This window comes from Falco naumanni, chromosome 9 (genome assembly GCF_017639655.2).
Source record: "Falco naumanni isolate bFalNau1 chromosome 9, bFalNau1.pat, whole genome shotgun sequence".
In the NCBI taxonomy this organism is placed as follows: domain Eukaryota; kingdom Metazoa; phylum Chordata; class Aves; order Falconiformes; family Falconidae; genus Falco; species Falco naumanni.
Window position 1 is genome coordinate 30747813 of NC_054062.1, and position 9087 is coordinate 30756899.

Consider the following 9087-nt stretch of genomic DNA (forward strand, 5'->3'; position numbering starts at 1 on the left):
ACAGTGCAGGTTAAGCTGGCTGATGGGACTCAAAAAATCATTATCTGCACCTGAACCTTTGAGAAAAAAAGTTAGACACAGTATGTACACCCAAGATGGGGTCACCATGCCTGGAGCAGCCATCAGTCATGCTGGGCAAAGCCTGTTATAAGCTAGTCAGCATCTGGACTTCGGAAGCTGAGTCTGCTAGGAAGCAAAGCAGTTAGCACAAAGCATCTTATTCACCGAAGTCTCCTTCTTCCTTTTAAAGAAACACCCAGTTTAAAGGTGTATCAAGAGATGAAAGCGTTCAAAACATCTTAAAATTCACCTATGGGCAAAAAAACCTTCAAATTTTTAAGTTTCAGAGTGTCAAGTAGAATACCATAAGGGATAGAAAATAGTTTTGTTGACACCAAGGATAGAAACTGAGCACAGAACATAGCCATGTCACTCCTTATGCCCTCTTACAGGAGCTGTACACAGCAAATGCAGAGCTCCAGACACGGCTGTACAAAATACACCCTCATTTCATTACATGAAACGCTTATCTGCAGCAGAGATCCCACTGACACACACTTTGAGGGATGCTTCCATTGCCTAACATTTAAAATACATTTGTTTTTCCTTAAACACCATTAGACTTGTAATACGGTCAGATTGCCAGATGAAACCCAAACAGGGGTTTTTTGGATTTTGGGGGTGGGGAGTGAGCTGGCATCGTTCTTTTAATCCTCTTTATGATTAAAGCTAGTTTAAAGCAACCTAGATCCTAAGTACTGCCTGCCAGGCACCTTTCTGATCATAACCATAACCCCACTGACAACAGGACTACAGGCTACCAAGAAGACAGCAGTCTATGCCAAAGCCCAATACCATGCACACAGAGCTACAGAAAGTATGCACATAAAATCCACATTGTTCATTACAGCTCCTTCCTTTAATTAGCTGACTGTTGGACAGTTAAAAGAAATATACTGAAAATTGAGATTACTACAATAGGGGAGGTAACTATTTGGTAGTATGTGAAGTTAGGAGATGAAAGTGGAAGGGTTAAAGGAACACATGAGAAAACCAACACAAACAAGGAACAAAAAGAAATTGATTGCTCAAACATTCACTGGGAAGTTAAAGCCAAAATTCAAGGATGAGGCATAACTGACCTCATTTAAACATCAGTTCAGAAAAATGTCTCCAAATCCTTTTAAATAGAATTGCTCAACACACACACTATTATCAACTCCATGTAACAACTACCTTAAGGGAACTCAAACCCCATGACAGCGTTTGAAAGAATTCTGAATATAAGTACATAACTCCTCTGAACTCCCACCTCCTTTTAAGCACACACAATAGTTTACAAAGGATCAGCTTCATCTAAAGAGATGCTGTTCAAAATACCTGAAGGCTGCAATTTCTTCCCCATCTCATGACCAAACACTGCAACAATTCACCTAATGGCATTTATGTACTTAATGTGTGTATAAATTTTGCCTGCACAAAGATGAAGAGACAACCTGGCCTCTCTAGCCAGAGATACACAGTTTAAAAGCTATGCTTTCCAAGCTGTGCAGTTATCACTTGAATCTTCATTTGCAACTGATCCATGTTTTGGGGAAGAAGAAAACCCATGCATTTTAAAAGAATGTTTTATCCTGCAAAAGTTTTCATCTGAGGGTGAATATAGTAATTTTAAGAAGTTTCACTTGCATTTGAAGTTAGCAACAAGGAAAATCGATGGGGTGTTCTTGCGCTGAAAACTGAAAAGTTACATTTTTCATGTGAAGAACTTGAAGACAAAAGCATTTGGCACACCTGGACAAGTTCTTTCCGCAATTGAAAGCGCATGTATCAGCAAACTAAACATCAAACATGCTTGTCTCTTCACAGTTCTCACTTAAAAACTTTAAAGTTGTTCCTGCGTAGGGTTGGGGGATTGATTTTTGCTTTTTTTCTGAAGTAAAATGAGGTTGCTAGCAGACAGCGAAGTGGAAGCTTTTCAAGTACCACCTCCCAGAGGAGCTACTTGCTAAGATGCACAGAAGTCTTACTAAACTCTTACTTTCTGACCTACAAGTTTACACACAGCAACATATTGTTTTTACCTGTCACCTCTCAAGCCAATTTGAAACAACCAGCTCAGTATCAGGCTGCTCAGCAAACCCTGATCCTGTTAAGTGATACCAGAGTCACACTTCACAGAATCTAACAGCTGAACCCAGCCCCAAGAAGCAGGAGGAAACTACGTTATATCTGTCCTGTTCTGCTTTGCCTTGCTCCCAAAACAAAAGCAGAAGCTGTCAGGAGGCTTCAGGGGGCCCTAATAAAACCACAGTAGTTAGATTTTACATGATACAGATTTTTAGTGCTGAGCTCCAGAAGACTTCAAAGGAAGATATCCAGAAAGTTACCTCTTCAGGGAACTGCCTCTACACACAGAAAGAGCTATCAGCTATTCTAGGAAGCACTGTCCTTTCCGCCCTTAAGTGCCACCAAGACAGTATTTATAGAAGGCTAACATTCTGAAGAGCTTCCAAGCTAGAGGAAATTTTGTTACTGAACTGTACAAAAAGTGTCCAGTGGGTTTATTTTAATACATTTTATTTATGTCTGTTTTTCTATTCCGTCCTACCCCAGGCTTTACAGACAACTTCAATAACCAGTATACAGTTTCTCAGCTTCTAGTATCACTTCACTCCAACATCAGGAAGTAAGAGTTGCTTGGTGCATAATCCTTCAAGTAATTTAGAGGCATACTTCTAATACTTGTTTTTGAAGGCTGACATATTAAAATGCAAATGCATTGCCCAGATTTCCATACTACAGTATTATTTTTTCCATTAATTGCAGATATTTAGAAACTTTCATTTAAAAAAAAAAAAGCTGTAACATCTCAGAGATCAATAAATCTTCAACTTAAATTTCTGGGAAAAAATGAGGGGTAGGAAAGCCATGACCTACTTTTCAACATCAGCTGACATCACCAAATCATTTATACAAATGAAATTAGTTTAAACTAACATAAAGATGATCAGAACAACAAAAAAAATCCCTTCTGTAACAAGAACAGCTTTCTGCATAACTAAATTTTCAGAGGAAAACATTACACTTACAAAAGTGAGAAACCATCACATTACCAATTGCTGCAACAGCTTTTTCAAAGTAATAAACAGGGACAGTCAAGAAAAGTGAGGAAGCAAACAGAACCTGGGTACCAATACAGTTTGATTAAAAAATAAAAAAACACCAACAGGAAAATACTCATTTGGCAATTTCTTCACTGCAGACATTAATACATTAACAGAAAGCCTGCTGTGAATTACTTTTCACTTTTTAATCACATGGTACAAGCTCCAGATGGGATAGATGCCAAGTCATTTAAAAGCTTTCAAGTAATATGCATACACACCAGCATTTCATTTAACCTCACTCAGCTCAAGTAAATGAAGTAACAGTACTCTCAATCAGGCTTAATTGTTTTAAGAAATGTGCAAAACATCTCTAGCTCTGCTTCAGTACAGTAACAAGCCACTTTCACTCCTAAGCTATTTTTAGAAATCATTATTTTGGAAAATACATCTACAGGAGCATACTTACAGATTGTATATCTTGTAATGGTTTTTATGCTTTGAATCCAAAAACCTTAAGTAGGAAAAAAAAAAGCGATGTATTAATTACACTGCAATAATGTTGACCTTATTTTACAGCATCATTAAAGTACCATCCAGCATGTGCAGTTCTGCATTCCAAGTCCCAGCTGGCCTTACAGTACCTCAAAGTCAAGGAGGCAGCATGTTGCAAACCTCACTCATACAAATAATGCAGTAGTATGAATAAGGCTACTTACGCAATGGAGGCCACCAAGATCTGACCTGCAACTGAAATATGTATGTTATGGTCCAATCTGTGCTGATTTTTAAGATACCTGCACATCAATATATTAAGTTGTGGAAGGGTAGTTTATTTTTAAAGCAGAAAGCATGGATTATACAAGGTATCTTTAAGCACTTCCAATTTGATCATCTATGCAAAACACTTTACCACAGTGGTATTTCCAACGAAAAAAAGCAGTTAAAATAACATTCATATTTCTGTTAGAACAACCAGAATAATTTTTTTTAATACCAGTTTTTTTAAAAGGCCATTATTTGCTACTGAAGTCTGAGGACAGTGCCTGATTATATTCTGAGTTCAGAAAGAAGGAGCAAGACCACTACACTTTTTCACATTCATATCATTTTCATGCTCATTTTGTAACAAAAACTTCACATACAAGCCTCAGAGAGCCAAACTGCAAACATGATTCATCAAAATTGCCATGATTATATATGATGTGTCACCTGGCAATGTTCAAGAAGAAATAACATACAAATGTTTACACTTAACATCATCAACAGTGTGTATCTGCACATCAGCCAGAAGGAATTTAATTAGCCATGACAGAACATGCTGTTCAAATTGAAAAGAAACACTAGCTGCTAAAATCCTGGAAAGCTCAAGCAAAAACAAGCTCTGGTTATCAGTCATAATATTCCAGAAGAACCTAGAAGAACTCTGTGGTTAAACCAATGCGTTAAAATAGGAACAGATGTGAATGCTCCTTGTGCAGCATTGAGTATGAGATTCCAATTTCATTGGCAAAAATATTTCATGACTCCCACTTGTGCCCCTGTTGGCAGACTTTGAGAGATTAAGGAAGATTGTGGACATGGCGATTTGTTTCAGGAGATGTCCCTGCTTGTGCAAAACACATGGGACAGCAAGGAGAGCTGACTCTGCTTCTGCCAGGAATAGCCACAAAGCTCAGTATAAGTCTTCATACAGGTATTTTCAAAGGACAAAATTCCAGCCAAAACCTCTCAAAGCATCAGTCATAGGAAACAGCCAGCAGTCCAGGTCGTACTTCTCATACAATATTAGCATTACATTTGTCAGGATACTAGCTATTCAGAAAAAGCCCACTGGCATATCCTGGCTCAATACCAATTGTTCCAGAGCTCAAACATGTTGAACTTCTGCATAAAAAGCTTTTGGAAAAAAATTCCACAATAAAAAGACGACAGGAGCAGATGAGAACCTCCTGATTGCGACGTGCAGAATGCTGCACGATGACAATTTGTGCATTATTCTCGTTTAAAAATAGGAGGCAACAAACAACACTACTTTAGCATCCAGTTCCAAACAGGCACTTGATTTACATCTCTCCATATCTTAATTTGGTTGATTACAGTTTTAGGTGATCACCACTCCTTTTGATCTGAGTGTTTATGGACAACTTAATAATTACATAGTCATCCCCTTTCAAAAGTCTAATTTTCACATACCTACATACTTAACCAATAAAATTTATTTTCCTTCATACAAAAGTAACTGAAATAAAGGCTGTGAATGGAAGAGGGCCTTCAAAGGCTACTGCCTATTTATTTGAATTATTCCCATGTCATTTATTCAAAGCCCTGCCTTTGCCCCTGTCCTACAATTTCCAAAGGTGGAGTCCATCAGGGTCCACATATTTCACATGGCAGATGCAATGCCCACATTAACTTAATGAAAAGGTGGCTCTGACTGCTGGTGAAGAAAGATGGCAAGATAGTTTGAGTTTGTGGGACAGCCTTTAACTGTCCCAAAAGGACAGCAAAAGCTTTTTCTTGTGAGGAAGCTGTGTGCAATGATACAACTAGAAAACACAAGTTCACACCTCTTAACAATTCTAGCAGACATACACATTGTACGAGAGCAATTACAGATTGCCATGCTGAACCTCGCTGATACAACCAGCTCTGGAAAAGCGACTTCTCACTACCACATGACAGAACAAGGTCACTTTTGCAAGCCTGCTCAAATGCAGCCTCTGACGTTTTCAGTACTATTCATGGATAGTGAGCTTCAACAGGACGGTTAAACATGCAGAACTGAAACCCCCTCGAACTCAGCTGAAGCTAACTGCAGCTGAGCAGGGTCGCTGCCTCCAGACAACTGACTGAGTTGAGGGTTATGATTCCTCCCAGTGTGGGAACTAAGGAGCCGTCTCAACTCATTTCTGTACAAACCTGGATGCAAACAGCTACCAGTGAAATTCAAGCAGTGCTAACTCTGCCTGCCCACAACCGTGAGAAACTTTCTGTGGCATCTCAAACCCGGGAGCAGCACTGTCTTGCCCAGATACACCTACTTTAACTTCACTGCATAACCATGCCCCTTACTGCATTATCCCTCCCATCCCCAAACACCAAGTCTCCTGGAGAGCTACTGAACTTAGGACCTCAAACACCCAAGTTCTCAAGAGCATCACACATGACTTAAAATCAGAACTTAAGATCTTAAAAACACTACTATTTGGCAGTTTCTGCTTAGTTTTTAATGCAACGTCTCAAACCACATTGTCCAAGTAGGATGCCGACTAAACAAGTCACAGCAATGCTCCTGAAACACTAAATACACCTTCCACAGCTGTATCCAGTAGAACAGAGTAATTAGATTATTTGGCATCAAAAATGACAACCTGTAGGTTGTCTGGTTTTTGGGTTTTTTTTACAAAATGTGCTATACAGCATCACCAGCAATGACAAATTTTAGCTGATTTTTATCCTCATCCACAATTATTGAACACAGCCATATATAAAAGCCTTTATCTAAAGTTACCTATATTTACTAATTTAAATGAAAATTAACTTATCAAGCATTTCATTTATCGACTGAAGAAATGATACGGGCAAACATATTTTGAAATGCCATCAGCTATGCAAGGAAACTCAACACTGAGCAGAGACATGAACTGACATCTTTCTAAAGGTAAAGAATCTCCTTTTACGCCAACAGAATTTACTGAAGTAATTTTTTTTTCACACTAAAGAGCAGATTATATGCATTTGAGATCAACTCAGAACAGCAGCCTGGCCTAGAACTCTAGAAACTATCATTTTCGTTGTTTCCAACATTTTTCAGGAAAGCTAACAAGGCAACATTTATGAGATCCAAAAATCTTGCCATTTCTATGAATCCGAACATACATCCTTTCCCCAGCAGAACATAAACGAGTACAGAAAAGCATATTTAAGATTTACAAAAGTAAGTTAAAGAAAAATAAAGACTTACCTTACTACATCATCAATGTTGTTCCGGTATACTCCTTCAAGCCTCTCCGCAGGAAAACCCATAGCAATTATGTTTGGATAAATATCTGAATATGCCAGTTATGGAAACATTTGTAAAGCATGTGAAATTTCTACAATAGTATTAAATGGACATTTATCAAATTTATAACTGTACCAAAGCCAGAGCAACAACTCCAACTGACTCCCATATGTGAGCAATTCAGCTTTATATATGTAGTAATAAGGGATCTTTCCATAAAAGCTCAGAGAAAATGGGGGTGGGGGGAGAATCAGGAGGGAAACTTTTGAAAACACAGTACTTGGCCTACTGCCACTGTAACAGAAATCTCCTTAATCTCAAACACATAACTTAATAGAAGTCTATGCTACTGGGCAGCTGATGGCCAAGATCCCTTAGGAAGGCAATCCACTAGAAGAGCAAGAGTCAAGTAATCCACTTCTGTCATACATTGCCTCACTACAATCACATAGACTGTAGAGGCAGACCACTGTGTAGCACCTGAGTGGCATATTAAATCCAACAGGAAACTATTAAAATAGTCTTGTGTGACTAAATTGCAAGATGTTCCAAATTAAAAACCATGTTCAAATCCCCAGTGACCCAAAATAGATGTATCGCACAAAACAGCAAAACAAGCAAAAAAAGCACATTCCAGGCATGCAAGCCTTAGCAAGGCTACATAAACACTGACAGTTTTATCACTTTACACGATTCCTATTTAACAGACCACTACAGAAGCTGCTAAGGTAGCCCTGCATGCCTAAATGTAATATATTGCAATACATGGGAATGTACAGATCCAAAAAGGATTATGTATCTTGGTTATTAAAAATTCCCCACTACTGGAAAAATACTCCAGATTCTTATTCTGAACTGCCTGTAATTCACTCGCCAAAAGCAGCCTGAGATAAAGAACTTAGGCAAAATACCTCTTGGTAAAAACAAAATAGCACTAAGGAAAAAGGCCAAGTAAGAAAATTTTAAGTTTACATCTAGAACTGATGTAGTAAAGAATTCACAACAAACTACTAGAAAATTACTGGATTTATATTTTCCTGGTGGTGTAACAATATACGGATATTTTTTTTCTTAAACTTAACTGAAGAAAGTACTCCCGAGTTTTACACATTATTAGAAATGATAATATAGTGAAGAAGCTTCACTGAAAAGCAAAACAGAAATGAAACTGGCAGCTTGAAAACAGACCATACCCTACTGCATTAACATACTCCTCCTCAAACTAATTTTAGAAAGAATAAGGACAAAGCATGATTTGTTTGAAGTTGGCCCTGCTTTAAACAAGGGGGCTGAAACAGGTGATTTCCAGAGGCCTCTTTCAACCTAAGTTATTCCACTTTTTATTTTTATGGTTAAAATGTAACAAGCTCTAAAGAGCAATCATAGTAATCATCAGAATGGAAGGCACTGCAGCAGCTTCCAAGATATTAATATTCCAGTTACTTGGACACAAAGAAAAGCCTGAAGTAGGATACAAAATACTCTATCCTTGTAGAATTTCCACTGGCCCGAGTACTCACAGGGAAGCAGCATGGACCAAGCTCTGCATTTACAGTTAACTAGAAGAGTCAAACGTTAAGGACTGAATACAAGGAAATAGCTTTCTACTCTCAAAAAAAGAATTACCATTTTCTATGTTGTAATCCAAATACATCAAAAAGATTATTTATGCTAGCAATGAGAAAAATATGAAAGTTTTTAAGAAATTCAAGTAAGTATCTGTAGCTGCCTTAAATACAGACACTGAAAGGAGTTTGCATCTGGTTTCCAGTTTATACTGTACTTGCCCGAACCCTAAAAAAGCTTAACTTGGGAAAAAAACAAAAAACACCACCCCAAAAAAAAAAACCAGTAAGTTGCTTAACTTTCAGAGTTGCTGGTAACTTCAGATACTATCAAATCACACAAATCTTAAAACTCTGAACTTCACTCTGAACATACTTTACCCTGCAAGTAGTCCGCACCTCACTGTTA

At 38.0% G+C, this 9087-nt stretch overlaps 1 protein-coding gene across 1 annotated transcript in view; it reads right to left on the reverse strand.

Moving 5' to 3' along the window:
• PTEN (phosphatase and tensin homolog) overlaps positions 1 to 7147 on the reverse strand; it is a 33545-nt gene extending 26398 nt beyond the window's left edge. The window contains exons 1-2 of the mRNA XM_040605413.1: positions 7075 to 7147; positions 3577 to 3621 (exon numbers count right to left, since the gene is read on the reverse strand). The gene's annotated coding sequence lies outside the window, so the exon portion shown is untranslated. The remainder of the gene's footprint in view (positions 1 to 3576; positions 3622 to 7074) is intronic.
• Between the last annotated feature and the right edge of the window lie 1940 nt (positions 7148 to 9087).